This window comes from Amblyraja radiata, assembly GCF_010909765.2.
Source record: "Amblyraja radiata isolate CabotCenter1 chromosome 43 unlocalized genomic scaffold, sAmbRad1.1.pri SUPER_43_unloc_2, whole genome shotgun sequence".
Classification (NCBI taxonomy): domain Eukaryota; kingdom Metazoa; phylum Chordata; class Chondrichthyes; order Rajiformes; family Rajidae; genus Amblyraja; species Amblyraja radiata.
In genome coordinates, this window is record NW_022630090.1 from 129,600 (window position 1) to 146,144 (window position 16,545).

The window sequence follows — 16,545 nt, forward strand, 5'->3', positions numbered from 1 at the left end:
TGACTGCGGCTCTGAAGAACCCGGACTGTAAAATACAGAGACTGGGGTAAGTCCCAGACTGGGAGAGATTGTGTTTACACTCACTGGGTGTCTGACAATGAAGATTAATATGATCAGTAATTGTGTCACTGATAAACACTGGGGATTTGCACCGTCTCCTGTCTCTCTGTGTCCCTCACCCTCACTCTCTCTCATCTCCAGGCTCGACAATGTCGGTCTCACAGATTCTGGAGCCGAGGATCTCGTCTCCGCTCTCAGTACAAACCCCTCACTGACGGTGCTGTGGCTGGGACACAACTCCCTCACTGACCAACGTGTCCCCGCTCTCCGCCGCCTCATACTGACCCACCCGAGTCTGGAGCTGATCAGGTGAATGTTTGTGTTAATGTTTAATGTGATCAAATAACAGGAGATCCGGGATCTTCTCCTGTGATTTTGTTCTGTAAATGTTGTTGAAATATTAACCCCAGTCCCGGTTATTGACACTGTTGATTCATTTGTTTATTTCCTCTTTATTCCTCAACTTGTTTCAGTCTGGAGAAGAATAAGTTCAGTCAAGCCGGACGGAACCAGCTGAAGAGTCTGCAGGGAATCAGAACCGGACTGAGTGTGGACGTGTGAACATCTCTGGGTGTGAATGTCACCGCCCTGGGGACCGGAATATTGTTGGCCGATTCCCCGCCCTCCCCTTTAAAAGGCCGCCCTCCCCTTTAACGCCCGCCTTCCCCTTTAAACGGCTGCCCTCCCCTTTAATCGGCCGCCCTCCGCTTTAAACGGCCACCCTCCACTTTAAACGGCCGCCCTCCCCTTTAACGGCCGCCCTCCCCTTTAAACGGCCGCACTCCCCTTTAAACGGCCGCCCTCCCCTTTAACGGCCGCCCTCCCCTTTAACGGCCGCCCTCCCCTTTATCGGCCGCCCTCCCCTTTAAACGCCGACGCTTCCCGGGCCGGTCGGGCGGTGATGTCAGAGGTGACCCTGCCTGCTTTCACGTGGCCCGGGGTACGCGGCGCTGCTGCTGACGCTGGATATCCGGTGCTGCCCCCCAGTGGGGGACGGGGGAATTACAGCGGGACCTGCAGGGTCCCGGATATGACTTTATCATCAGCGGCCCCCGCTCCTGCTGTGGATTGATGGTGACAACAGCAGCACGCTGCTTGATGCTGCCGGCGCCGACGGTGGCTGCCACATTGTACTGCTCCTTGATGTTCATGTTGTCACTTGCGGGTGGAGCACCAAGGCAAATTCCTTGTATGTGAACACTTGGCCAATAAACCTATTCATTCATTCACTCATTCATTCATTGTTCAAACTGTTCATTCACACAGCGATGTCTGTTACTGCTTTACCGTCTGTAAATGAAACGTAAATGGTTTATTATAGTTTAATACTTGTAAAGTTTCTTGATGTCCACGTTGCTATTATTTGCTGAAATCAATAAACATTTGCCAATTCCAGATTTCCTGTCGGATTGTTGATGATTTGAGCAGAAATAGGTGACCTAACCCACCTGTGTCCACTCTTTATTCACTCCATTCTCCCCCTCCACGTCCACACCTTTCTCCTCCCCTTTCTCTGTCCGTTTACCCTCCAGTGTTTTCCCCTACTTCTACCTTATCCTGATCAACCTTCTGTCCCTGCTCCTGCACCCTGCCTCGTATCCCCCCCGCATGCTCCCCATCCCACTCCCTCTCACGTTCCCATCCTGCCCCCATTCCTGCACCCTCCCTCGTATCCCCCCCCGCCTGCTCCCCATCCCACTCCGTCCCATGTTCCCATCCTGCCCCCGCTCCTGCACCATGCCTCGTATCCCCCCCGCCTGCTCCCCATCCCACTCCCTCTCATGTTCCCATCCTGCCACTGCACCAGCATCCACCCCCTTCCTATTCCTCAGTTCTCCCCTCCTTCTTGCCCCTCCTGCTTCCATCACCCCCTCCTCCTTCTGCTTTTCCCTTCCTGGTTCCTCCCCCCAACTCCTGCTCCACCTCCTCATCACCTAGCCCCCCTAGGTCTCAACCCCCTTCCTCTGCCTACGTGCTACCCTGTCATGTTACCCCCTCCTCGCCTGCATTCCGTCTCCCTCTCCTTCCCCCTCTCCTACCGTCCGCCTTCCCCGCTCCTTCCCACATTCCTTTTCGCTCCACACTCTCCCTCTCTCCTTTAATGGTCCCCACCAATAATTAGCGGATTGTGCCCCCAATTAATTATTTGTTGGTCAACACTCCCACCCAATGGTGTCCCGCCTCAATGACAGGTTCCCTGTATTTTATCCACAACACCCTTTATTCACGTTCATAAAAGAAAGGAGCCTCCAAATATCATTCTTTGTTGCCAGACACACGAGACGAATGTATGAATAGAAACTCGGTGTCAAACAAGTTAATATCATATCTGTATAACACACTTTTAAATATAGAAACCCCTTCGTCCGAAGTAATTAGAAGAGCTTGGGAAGATGAGCTTATCCTAAAACATTTTAAAGACAGATGGGAGGAAAACCTATATATACACAACTGTTTGATCAACGTTAGGCATTCGTTAATCAATTTAAAATACTGTACAGACTCTATTATTCAAAGTCCAAACTGAATAAGATCTTACCAAATGTATCACCTATTTGCGATCAATGTCTTCTTCAGGAAGCAACTATAACCCATTCCTTTGCCTCTTGTATAAAGTTACATAACTTCTGAAAACACTGAAAATAAAATTGGCCCCCACCTGGAACTGATCAATCTAGGTACTTCAGAAGCCTGTTCTGAGCTATCACTATTTCAAAGACGTTTCCTTCATTATGGCCGATGAAGGGCGACAAATACTTAAATTTTGGAAACATACATCAGTCCCTACTCTTAAGATGTGGATTATAAACATGTCCGAGACGCTACATCTTGAAAATATTAGACTTGTCTTGGCAGAAAAACCAGAGCATTTTTCGAAGACATGGATATCATTCATCGATGTATTACAAGGATAGTATGGTGCAAAACAACTTTGCATTTAAATCTAATTACGGGTTAGGTGCGGTGGTGGGGGAGGCATTTGAGGCAAAGAGAGAGGGCAGAGAGAGGGGGAGAGTGCGGGCGATAGATATGGGGAGACAGAGAGGGGAGAGAGAGGGGGGGATATTTTGGGGAAGAGAGAGAGAGAGAGTGAGGGAGTAATTAATGGGAAGGAAAGTTCGAGAAGGGATAAGAGAGTAAGGTCAGGGCCAATTGTGAGCGGTGCGAGGGGGAAGGTGAATACGGAGGTCAAAGTGTTGTATATGAATGCGTGAAGTATAAGGACTAAAGTGGACGAGCTTGAAGCTCAGTTAGAAATTGGCAAGTATGATGTTGTGGGAATTACTGAGACATGGCTGCAAGAGGGCCAGGGCTGGGAATTGAATATCAAAGTGTATACCTCCTATCGAAAAGACAGACAGGTGGGCAGAGGAGGTGGGGTTGCCCTGTTGGTGAGGCATTAAATTCAGTCCCTTGTAAGCAGTGACATTGAAACAGGAGATGTGGAGTCAGTATGGTTAGAACTGCAGAATTGTAAGGGTAAACATACACTAATGGGTCTAATCTACAGTCCACCAAAACAGTAGCCTGGACATAGGGCACAAGTTGAATCAGGAGTTAAAATTGGCATGTAGTAAAAGTAATGTTGAGGTTGTTATGGGAGATTTCAACATGCAGGTATACTAGGACAATCAGGTTGGTACTGGACCCCAAGAAAGGGACGTTGTAGAATGCCTTTGTGATGAATTCTTAGAACAGCTTGTATTGGGGCCTACCAGGGAGAAGGCAATTCTGGATTTAGTGTTATGTAATGAACTGGATTTGATAAAGGACCACGTAGTTAATGAACCATTAGGAGGCAGTGACCATAACATGGTCAGGTTTAATCCACAATTGGAGAGGGGGAAGGGTAGATCGGAGATGTCAGTGTTACAGTTGAATGAAGGCCATGAGGGAGGAGCTGGCCAAAGTTGACTGAAAAGATACACTAGCAGGGATGAAAGTGGAACAACAATGGCAGGTATTTCTAGGAATAATACAGAAGGTGCAGGATAAGTTCATTCCTAGGAGGAAGAAAGGTTCCAAGGGGTGAAAGGGACAACCATGGCTGACAAGGGACGTCAGGGACCGTATAAAAATTAAAGTGAAGAAGTACCACGTGGCAAAGATGAGCGGGAAGCAAGACGATTGGGTAATGTTTAAAGAACAACAGATGATAACTAAAACGACAATACGGGGAGAAAGGATGAGGTACGAGGGTAAGCTAGCCAAGAATATAAAGCAGGATAGTAAAAGCTTCTTTAGGTATGTGAAGAGGAAAATATTAGGTAAGACCAAATAATCTGCTCCCCTTGTTTTTGCCGCCAAAGTGGATAACCTCACATTTATCTGAATGCACTGAGGTCTAGTTTGGGAGAAAACATAGAAACCTAGAAAATAGGTGCAGGAGTAGGCCATTCGGCCCTTCGAGCCTGCACCATTCGCCATTCAATATGATCATGGCCAAAGCAAATATTGGAATTGCTGCTTCGTGTTTAGAAAATATATCTCAATGTTCAAGATTCATCTTTGTTGTAATGAAGGTCAGAGTAGGAAATGTTGAATTTCTTACTTTTCAGTTGCCTGTGGTGAGCAACTTCCTCCATTGCCAGAGCAACAGTGGTGCAGGAAACATTACACATTGTGTAGGAAGCAACTGCAGATGCTGGTTTAAATCGAAGGTAGACACCAAGTGCTGGAGTAACTGAGCGGGACATGTTTGGAGAGAAGGAATGGGTGACATTTTGTGTCCAGTTCCTTTTTCAGACCTTACACATTGTTATCTTACTCTGACCGCTGCCCTTTAGTAGAGAGAGTTCGGCTTTTGGAGCTGATGCAGTAGAATAATAGTGGGAGAAGAACAGGCGTTGCCTTCATCTTCTGTGGAACAGGGTTGTATACAGCTCAATGCAAAAAGTGTGAATGAATTGATGGAGTGAATGTGAATGCTACATTTAAAAAAAAGAAACGCACTGAGGTCTAGTTTGGGAGAAAGCAAACATTAGAATTGCTGCAGGTACACAAAATTGCTGGGGAAACTCAGCGGGTGCAGCAGCATCTATGGAGCGAAGGAAATAGGCGACGTTTCGGGCCGAAACCCTTCCTCAGACTGATGGGGGGTGGGGGGGGGGAAGAAAGAAGGAAAAGGGGAGGAGGAGGAGGAGCCCGAGGGCGGGCGGATGGGAGGGTGGGAGGAGACAGATAGAGGGTTAAGGAAGGGGAGGAGATAGCAAGGGCTAGCCAAATTGGGAGAATTCAATGTTAATGCCATAAGGACGCAAGGTCCCCAGACGGAATATGAGGTGCTGTTCCTCCAATTTCCGCTGTTGCTCACTCTGGCAATGGAAGAGACCCAGGACAGAGAGGTCGGATTGGGAATGGGAGGGGGAGTTGAAGTGCTGAGCCACCGGTAGGTCAGGTAGGTTATTGCGGACTGAGCGGAGGTGTTCGGCGAAACGATCGCCCAACCTACGCATGGTCTCACCGATGTAAATCAGCTGACATCTAGAGCCGCGGATGCAGTAGATGAGGTTGGAGGAGATACAGGTGAACCTTTGTCGCACATGGAACGACTGCTTGGGACCTTGAATGGAGTCGAGGGGGGAGGTGAAGGGACAGGTGTTGCATTTCTTGCGGTTGCAACGGAAAGTGCCCGGGGAGGGGGTGGTGCGGGAGGGAAGGGAAGAATTGACGAGGGAGTTGCGGAGGGAGCGGTCTTTGCGGAAGGCAGACATGGGGGGAGATGGGAAGATGTGGCGAGTGGTGGGGTCACGTTGGAGGTGGTGTAAATAGAGGAGGATTATGTGTTGTATTTGCCGGCTGGTGGGGTGAAAGGTGAGGACCAGTGGGACTCTGCCCTTGTTGCGTGTGCGGGGATGGGGAGAGAGAGCAGTGTTACGGGGTATGGATGAGACCCTGGTGTGAGCCTCATCTATGGTGGCGGAGGGGAATCCCCGTTCCCTGAAGAACGAGGACATTTCCGATGCCCTGGTATGAAATGTCTCATCCTGGGAACAGATGCGGCGTAGGCGGAGGAATTGGGAGTAGGGGATGGAGTCTTTACAGGGGGCAGGGTGGGAAGACGTGTAGTCCAGATAGCCATGTGAGTCAGTGGGTTTGTAATGTATGTCGGTCAGGAGTCTGTCCCCTGCGAGGGAGATGGTGAGGTCAAGGAATGGTAGGGAAGTGTCGGAAATCGTCCAGGTGTATTGGAGTGCCGGATGGAAGTTGGTGGTGAAGTGGATGAAGTCAGTCAGTTGTGTGTAGGTGCAGGAGGTGGCACCAAAGCAGTCGTTCCTTATAATTGCTGCTTCGTGTTCAGAAAATATATCTCAATGATCTAATGCTTTTTAAATGAAATCATTCCATAGCAGTAATTATGTATTGATTAAAATCAAAAGAAGTGCAGAAGTTTACATTTGTAATGAAAAACAGAAGATGCTGGAAGCACTCTTGGATCAGGCAGCTTTTGTGGGCAGGACCAGTTCTCATGAATGGTCTGTTATCTACCTGGAAGGTTAACTGTTTCTTTCCGCAGATGCTGCTTGACGGCCTATTGTTCTTTCATATAAATGTCTTGGTCACTGCTGCTGTGCAAGAAAATGGCAGATAGCTGTGCCTGGCAATGTCCCACATACCAATGGGATCATGAATATGTTATGTGCTTAGTTCAGTAAAGAGGTTTGGTTAAAAGACGTTATAGGGAAATAGCAGGGGATTCCTTTCGTCAACGAGGTGATTTCAGGATAAGAGGTTTATCCATTTAATTCTGACCTAGATTTTTCAGGCATGATGTTGGAGGATTAGTACATATCCCCAGACGGACTGGATCACTGCCATTCGCCTGCCATTGCAACAGGTCCAGGACAAATGCATTCTCGTTGGAAATGCACTCGCCCGTGAAATATATGGATATCAATCATAGAAAATATGTGCAGGGGTAGGCCATTCGGCCCTTTGAGGCAGCATCATGGCTGATCATCTAAAATCAGTACTGCGTTCCTGCTTTCCCCCATATCCCTTTATCCCGTTAGACCTAAGAGCTAAATCTAACTCTCTCTTGAAAACATCCAGTGAATTGGCCTCCACTGCCTCCTGTGGCAGATAATTCCACAGATTCACATCTCTCTGGGTGAAAAAGTTTTTCCTCGTCACTGTCCTAAATGGAAGTCGTAAACTGTGACCATTGGTCTGGACGCCCTCAGCACCGGATTTTTTTTCCTGCATCTAGCCTGTCAAATCCCTTAAGAATTGTATATGTTTCTATAAGATCCTTCTAAATGCCAGTCAATATAAGGCAGTGATCCATTCTTTCATCATATGACAGTCCCGCCATTCCGGGAATTAACATTGTGAACCTACGCTGCACACCCTCAACAGCAAGAATGTCCTTCCTCAAATTAGGAGACCAAAACCACACAATACTCGAGGTGTGGACTCAGAACGGTCCTGTACAACTGTAGTAGCACCTTCTTGTTCCTATACTCAAATCCTCTCGCTATGGAGGCCAACGTGCCATTTGTTTTCTTCACGGCCTGTTGTACCTGCATGTTTAACTTCAGTGACCAGTGTACAAGCACTCCCAGGTCTCGTTGCACCTCCCCTTTTCATAATCTGACACCATTCGGACAATAACTCATATATATCCACATTATACTGCATCTGCCATGCATCTGCCCACTCACTCAACCTATCCTTGTCACCCTAAAGCCTCAGAGCATCCCCCTCGCAGCTCACACTGCCATCCAGCTTTGTGTCATCCACAAACCTGGAGTTGTTACATTTAATTCCTTCTTCTAAATCGTTAATAATGAATTCCTTCCTCTACGTCGTTAATAATGAATTAATTCGTCTAAATCATTAATATAAGGTGAATTTATCAAGGTGATTGAATCAGGTTCCTGTTTATTGACAATAGTATCACATTCAACACCGTTATTCCAAGCAAACTCTTGAAGCAAGACTTCGTATCCCTCTCTGAAACTAGATAATTGACTCCTTGAACCATAGACTGCATTCGAAAAGGATTGGTAACAAAATATCCTCCATGATAATTCTCAATAACAGTCCAGCATAAGGCTACATTTTCAGCCCCTTACTATAATATATATACAGTCACAAACGTATAGCGATCAAATTCTGTTCTAATTCAATTTACAAGTCTGCAAATGACACGACTGTAGAGGGCCTAAGCTCAAACAATATGTTTCCATAACATCCATATAATCAAATTGGCAGGGGTGCTGAGGAAGATGATTTCTTGGAATGTATGCGGGATAGTTTTCTAAACCAACATGTAGAGGAACCAACGAGAGAGCAGGCTATTCTAGACTGGGTATTGAGTAATGAGGAAGGGCTAGTTAGCAGTCTTGTTGTGCGTGGCCCCTTGGGCAAGAGTGGCCATAATATGGTTGATTTCTTCATTAGGATGGAGAGTGACATCGTTAATCCAGAAACAAGGGTTCTGAATTTAAGGAAGGGTAACTTTGAGGATATGAGACGTGAATTGGCCAAGATAGACTGGCAATTGATTCTTAAAGGGTTGGCGGTGGATATGTAATGGAAGGCATTTAAAAACTGCATGGATGAACCACAACTATTGTTCATCCCAGTTTGGCAAAATAATAAATCAGGGAAGGTAGTGCATCCATGGATAACAAGGGAAATCAGGGATAGTGTCAAAACAAAAGATGAAGCATACAAATTAGCCAGAAAAAGCAGCCTACCAGAGGATTGGGAAAAAATCAGTCCAGCAGAGGAGGACAAAGGGCTTAATTAGGAAAGGGAAACTAGATTATGAAACAAAACTGGCAGGGAACATTAAAACTGACTGCAAAAGCTTTTATAGATATGTGAAGAGAAAAAGATTAGTTAAAACAAATGTAGGTCCCTTGCAGTCAGAAACAGGTGAGTTGATCATGTGGAACAAGGCCATGGCAGACAAATTGAATAACTGCTTAGGTTCTGTCTTCACTAAGGAAGACTTAATTAATCTGCCGGAAATAGCAGGGGACCGCGGGTCAAATGAGATGGAGGGTCTGAGTGAAATCCAGGTTAGCCGGGAAGTGGTGTTAGGTAAATTGAATGGATTAAAGGCCGATAAATCCCCAGGGCCAGATAGGCTGCATCCCAGATTATTTAAGGAAGTAGCCCCAGAAATAGTGGATGCATTAGTGATAATTTTTCAAAACTCTTTAGATTCGGGAGTAGTTCCTGAGGATTGGAGGGTAGTTAATGTAAAACCACTTTTCAAAAAGGGGGGGGGGGGAGAGAAAACGGGAAATTACAGACCAGTTAGTCTAACATCGGTAGTGGGGAAACTGCTAGAGTCAGTTATTAAAGATGGGATAGCAGCACTTTTGGAAAGTGCTGAAATCATTGGACAAAGTCAGCATGGATTTATGAAGGGTAAATCATGTCTGACGAATCTTATATAATTTTTCGAGGATGTAACTAGTAGAGTGGATAAGGGATAAACAGTGGATGTGTTATATCTGGACTTTCAGAAGGCTTTCGACAAGGTCCCACATAAGAGATTATTATACACACTTAAAGCACACGGTATTGGGGGTTCAGTATTGATGTGGATAGAGAACTGGCTGGCAGACAGGAAGCAAAGAGTAGGAGTAAACGGGTCATTTTCAGAATTGCAGGCAGTGACTAGTGGGGTGCCGCAAGGCTCAGTTCTGGGACCCCAGCTATTTACGATATATATTAATGATTTGGACGAGGGAATTGAATGCAACATCTCCAAGTTTGCGGATGACACGATGCTGGGGGGCAGTGTTAGCTGTGAGGAGGATGCTAGGAGGCTGCAAGGTGCCTTGGATAGGCTGGGTGAGTGGGCAAATGCATGGCAGATGCAGTATAATGTGGATAAATGTGAGGTTATCCACTTTGGTGGCAAAATAAGGAAAGTAGATATTATCTGAATGGTGGCCGATTAGGCAAGGGGGAGATGCAACGAGACCTGGGTGTCATGGTACACCAGTCATTAAAAGTAGGCATGCAGGTGCAGCAGGCAGTGAAGAAGGCGAATGGTATGTTAGCATTCATAGCAAAAGGATTTGAGTATAGGAGCAGGGAGGTTCTACTGCAGTTGTACAGAGTCTTGGTGGGACCACACCTGGAGTATTGCGTACAGTTTTGGTCCCCTAATCTGAGGAGGGACATTCTTGCCATAGAGGGAGTACAGATAAGGTTCACTAGACTGATTCCTGGGATGTCTGGACTTTCATATGAAGAAAGACTGGATAGACTCGGTTTGTACTCGCTAGAATTTAGAAGATTGAGGGGGGATCTTATAGAAACTTACACAATTCTTACGGGGTTGGACAGGCTAGATGCAGGAAGATTGTTCCCGATGTTGGGGAAGTCCAGAACAAGGGGTCACAGTTTAAGGATAAGGGGGAAATCTTTTAGGACCGAGATGAGGAAAACATTTTTCACACAGAGAATGGTGAATCTCTGGAATTCTCTGCCGCAGAAGGTAGTTGAGGCCAGTTCATTGGCCCCACTCTCACCATCGACGGCACCACTGTCTCCCCATCTCCCCAGGCCCGCAACCTTGGCGTGATCTTTGATTCCACCCTCTCCCTTGAGCCTCACATCCGCCATGTCATTAAAACCTCCTTCTTTCATCTCCGCAACATCGCCAAACTCAGACCCTCTCTCACTCCGCCTGCTGCTGAAAGACTCATCCATGCCTTCATCTCCTCCCGACTGGACTATTGCAACTCACTTCTCCTTGGCATCAGCTCCACCTACATCAACCGACTCCAACTGGTCCAGAACGCAGCCGCCCGACTCATCACCCACACCAAATCCTGGCATCACATCACTCCAGTCCTCAAAAAACTTCACTGGCTTCCCATCTCCCACCGGATCACCTACAAAATCCTGGTCCTCACCTACAAAGCCCTCCACCATCTGGCCCCCACATATCTCATTGACCTCCTCTCCCCCTACCAACCCTCACGGTCCCTCAGATCCACATCAGCCGGTCTCCTCTCCATCCACAAGTCCAACCTCCGCAATTTTGGGGACAGAGCCTTCTCCAGGGCAGCTCCCAGGCTCTGGAACTCCCTCCCCCAACTGATCCGCAATTCCGTGTCCCTCCCCATCTTCCAGTCCCGCCTCAAGACCCATCTCTTCACCTCTGCCTATCCTTAGCCCCACGTCCCCGTCCCTTTTCATCTGTGCATTAATTGCCTCATGCTGTGTTTTGTATTGAATTCTGTCTTTACTTTGTGTACTAGTCATGTCTCTACTATTTATTTCATTCCCCTTACATGTTTTTCCTATACATGCTCAATTTTTGTAAGGTGTCCTTGAGACTCTTGAAAGGCGCCCATAAATAAAATGTATTATTATTATTATTATATTTAAGAGGGAGTTAGATGTGGCCCTTGTGGCTAAAGGGATCAGGGGGTATGGAGAGAAGGCAGGTACAGGGCACTGAGTTGGATGATCAGCCATGACAGAAATATTTCAAATGTCATTAGAAACGGGAATAGTGCCGGAGAATTAGCGTACTTCGCATGTTGTTCCATTGTTTAAAAAGGGTTCTAAGAGTAAACCTAGCAATTATAGACCTGTTAGTTTGACTTTAGTGGTGGGGAAATTAATGGAAAGGATACTTAGAGATAATATATATAAGCATCTGGATAAACAGGATCTGATTAGGAACATTCAACATGGATTTTACTTTGGAGTCACGTGAGTGACTACGTGAAGAACCCCGCCAGGACGCATGCGTTCCATATCGCTACACGCATTGCAACAAGTCACAGCAGGGGGAACGACGTTCCCCTAGCGGCAACAGTTGAAAGTCGGGAACAGCAGATAAGGAGACTCTGCGTTCCTTCCACTTACCTTTTAGGTGGAGACATGGGCCGGATCCACGAAGGCTGCGGGAAAACTGGCGGGGGAGAACCGCAAAATTGCGGGCAGCCGGCAGCAGCAGCAATCGGCACGGTGATCTCCCGTAATGGGAACAGCTGTGCCCGATTTCGCTCCCGACTTCGCTCCTACGCTGGCCATGGCCGGCCGGGAGAGGAGCAGCCGTGAGCGACCAGTGCCCGTGAGCACCGGGGTCGGTTGGAGCGGCTGCAGCATGACGAGCAGCCGTGAGCGGCCGGTGCCCGTGAGCACCGGGGTCGGTTGGAGCGGCTGCAGCATGACGAGCAGCCGTGAGCGGCCGGTGCCCGTGAACACCGGGGTCGGTTGGAGCGGCTGCAGCATGCAGGATAAAGAGCAGCCGGGAGCGGCCAGTGCCCGAGAGCATTGGAGCCGGTTGGACCGGCTGCAGGAGCAGTACCCCTTGTGGGGCTGCAGAGTGGAAATACTCCAAAGTGGAAAAGCCACAGTGGGCAACTAATAAGCCCCACAGCAGTACCCCTGGTGGGGGCTGCACAGAGTTTCTCACTCATCAGAGGGGAACACCGAGAGTCAATCCTGGGCTGGCTGCAGCAGCTGGAACAGGAGCAGCTTCAGGAGGAGCCGTGACGGCCATTGCCCGTGAGCATTGGAGCCGGATGGAGTGGCTGCAGGAACTGCAGCAGGAGCAGCCTCTGGAGTAACGGCTTCAGGAGCAGCCGCGATGGCCAGTGATCATGTGCATTGGAGCCGGTTGGGTGCCCGAGTGCATCGGGACCAGCTGGAGCGGCTGTTGGAGCAGGTAAGTGGCAGCTCCATGAGATGGAGACTTATCACAGAGGTGCAGCTAGTAAGTCATACAGCAGTACCTCTTGTAGGGCTGCACAGTGTTCTCCCTCATCAGAGGGGAGTATAGGGGGTCAAGTTTGGGCTGCACTTGAACAGGGGAGCAGAACATACCCCTAGTACACTTAGGGTGCGGAAAACCTATGGGAAAACACTTACCATCAGGGAACTGCAAAACCTGAATGTTCCCAGTATCAACCAAAACATGGTAGGGCAGGGAATTGAAACGAAAGAATGTTCTAAATCCTAACAGATGATAACCTGGAACCTCCCAACCTCCAATATTAAAATTTGGAGGCATCTTATCTTAACAGGGAAAGATCTTCACATAGAGGGAACTCTGGGACACATTAAGGAACGTCTTAAAAACTACTTCCTGAGAAATGTGCTACCCTCATCAGACACCGGCACCTCAACGACCACGGAGGATGCCGAAATAGAAACTAACCTACTAATAGGAACCAGGGAGGTTGGTGGGGGATAACAGATCTATCTGTATGCATAGAATTATTCTACCGACACTTAAAATTCAGAAGTACAGGGGTATACCATAGAATTCTTCATTCCATTATCCTCCAATTCAGCATGTACCGAACTGAATGTTCATGCTTACAGGGAAAGAAACAACTAAAGCGCATACTGAACTACAGTGCCCATATATTATAGGAGTTATGGAGGACATCCAACACGAATCACAGGAATTCGTGTCCTAAATATCCTTATCATAATTTAGAGGTGGTTGCCACTTCATCTTAGATTGACTAATTTCAATACTTCGTACTTTATATTCATTACAGATGGGAACCTTTGGTGCAACTAAGGGATTGATCCTAGGGTACTACATGACAAGCATGGTATTAAAATACGCTTGCTATATAGGACTCATTGAAGGTGCCCACAGATGTATTTAACACAACAGACCGTCTGCGGTCCACCGATAACACACTTCGCATGGCAGTAACTTTACCGTAAGAAAGGGTACAGCCTTTATGGAGGCTTCCAGGGAACTAAACCAGCCATCAGACTGGTAGTAGAATACTTGGCATTAGGGTCTGTGTGACAGCCACATGATATCGGACATTTACATAATCATAGTACAGAGCGCAACACGCGTCACTCAAGAAATTATGTGGGGGTCATTCTGACAGACTTATGAAACAACCAAACACAGTTACCCGTCTATGGAACCACATACTGATGGGCCTTGGATTGGGATGCTACTAATTCCATATCCAGCTGTGGGGGAGATGGAATGCTCAGGAGACACCACTACTAACGTTGGGCATATATACCTGGGGAAGTGAGAGCTAGTCATGGCTTTAAGTCAAATTGTTTTGGGTTATATCACCAGTATGTTAATCTACACATTGACAACGCCACCGGGGTAGCATATGTCAACCATATGGGTAGAAACCTATCGACACCATGTGACTATCTGGCCAACACTATTTGTGAATTGAATTGAATTGAATCCTTCTTGTCAATCAGACCTTTCGGTCTGAACGAGATGTTGTTGCCTGCAGCCATACATGTAATAATAGCAGCACACAATGGACACAGGCTGGCATCCGCCGCGGTGATTTCACCGGGCACCTCCTCACTGTGATGCAGGCAATAGTCTTAGAGTTACTGTCTCTATTAATCTGGATTAATAGCGTATCCAGATAGAGATTGGATATCAGCTTCCAACTACCAGGGGAAATGAACTTAGTGACAGACAACAGGTCACGCTAAGTCTAAAAACTCTGTATGAATGTTGGATAAAATATGTATTGCTGGAACAGCCGGTATGGAACACCAGATAACGACCTATTCACATCCATGCTCTTACCAGTTATCAAATTATGTTCTTGGGAGCCAGAACCTGGGGCAGTGGTTCGGATGTATCTTCGCTGATTGGGGGATCATTTATGCATCCCTCCCTTTGCCTCATCAGTCGGGTATTTAGGAAGAAACTATACACTCCACGTCTCGAATCTTGATATACCTGATTGCCCTACGCAACCAGGGGTACTGGTGATATAAACATGGGTCATAACCATACATCACCATCCATCATAGACCTAATTTACTGGGTCATCCCGCAACAAGGGGATTTACCCATGTCACTATTATATATTAACCTATTTATTTAGAGTTGAAAGCACCTCTTCTACACCTGGGACTGACGGACCGAATGCGGAATTATTTCAGCGGGTCACACACAGTCCACCTAAACATCAGTACTTGGTTTCATCTAGTAATGGGAAGTACTGTCACAACAATAATCATCACCCACAGATCTATGAATATCCCGTCTGTTCTGGTATTCCTGGCAAGCCTCCATTACGGTGAGAGGCTCAGTCATAGTGCCATCAACTGCGCCAGAGGTGCTCTGTCAATATGCCTGTCGAAGGTACAGAGCGGCATTCTGTTGGGACAAACCCTGGTAAACAAATTCATGAGGGGCATTTTTAAAATTAGTCCCCAAGAACCAGGTACTCCCAAATATGGGATGTGAGCATTGTACTGACCATGTTAAGAAACTGGTCTCCAGCTACAGCTCTTTTCCTACGGAAACTGACTATGTAAACAGTCATGCTGATGGTCCTGGTCACGCCACAAGGATCCAGTCACCACTGAAAATAAGGTTGGACAACATGATTAATTCTTCTGGAATTTAAGGTTTACATCAGTGTAATAGTCATACAGAACAGACAGGGGTCAACACGCCTAAACAAAAAAAACAAAAACAAAAACACAGAATTCAGGCCCTGCCCTACAGATGGTCGTCTCTGTATTATAACACACCTACTATCATACCTGAAGTATACTAAGATCATCAGAGGGAAGGAATGTCACTTTAATCAGCTACTAACAGCCATTTAAAACAGTGACAGTCCAGACCATCTCTAGATGGCAAAAACAAGTCCTAAATAGGCTGGAGTGGAAACTAGCATTTCAAATCTCACTCCACCAGGGCTGCAGCTACATTGGCAGCTATGAAGTTGGACGTGCCAATGGACCAAATCCTAAAGACAGCAGGATGGCCAACGGAGGAACTTTCCAACGACTTTATAACAAACCAATCATTGAACCTGAAACATTTACAGAAACAAATTTAAGTTCTGTAATATAATATATCCATAAATAGGGGCAAAAATTGGTGTTCATATTTTTTACTGTTGGTTTTCAATATCGTATTGATGTCTATTGATGTTAACTCTATTCTCCCCAAAAAATCAAGGCAGATGTGATGCATGCACTCGTTCCACGGCATGAAATCACAGAGCTTTAAAATCTTCACGTAGTCACTCACGTGACTCCGAAGTAAAATAGTAAGATTAAACGAGAATTTACCAGTTTGAAGTTTGATCTTTATTTTATGAGGAGGAACGTTGAGGGACTACGTGCCCTCCGCTCCCACCCTTGATCATAGTCTGAACTGGTATCTGTTGTCTAATCTTACTATGTTTAGTCATTATAGTTATCTGTGATTCCACACCGCTGCTTTGAAGAATGACACGCATGCGTCCTAGCGGGGTTCTTCACGTAGTCCCTCAACGTTCCACCTCATTAAATAAAGATCAAACTTCAAACTGGTAAGTTCTCGTTTAATCTTACTATTTGTGCCTGGAAGGTCATGTTTGACTAATCTTCTTGAATTTTTTAAAGAGGTTACTAGGGAAATTGACGAGGCTAAAGCAGTGGATGTTGTCTATATGGACTTTAGTAAGGCTTTTGACAAGGTTCCTCATGGAAGGTTGGGTAAGAAGGTTCAACTGTTGGGTATAAATGCAGGAG

The 16,545-nt window shown here is 46.6% G+C and overlaps 1 long non-coding RNA gene across 1 annotated transcript; it reads left to right on the forward strand.

The window, feature by feature from the left end:
- The first annotated feature begins 6 nt into the window (after positions 1-6).
- LOC116969071 lies at positions 7-15,693 on the forward strand. Its single transcript, XR_004410612.1, has 3 exons — positions 7-46; positions 202-369; positions 15,682-15,693. It is a non-coding gene; the product is annotated as an uncharacterized LOC116969071 (long non-coding RNA).
- Positions 15,694-16,545: the final 852 nt, after the last annotated feature.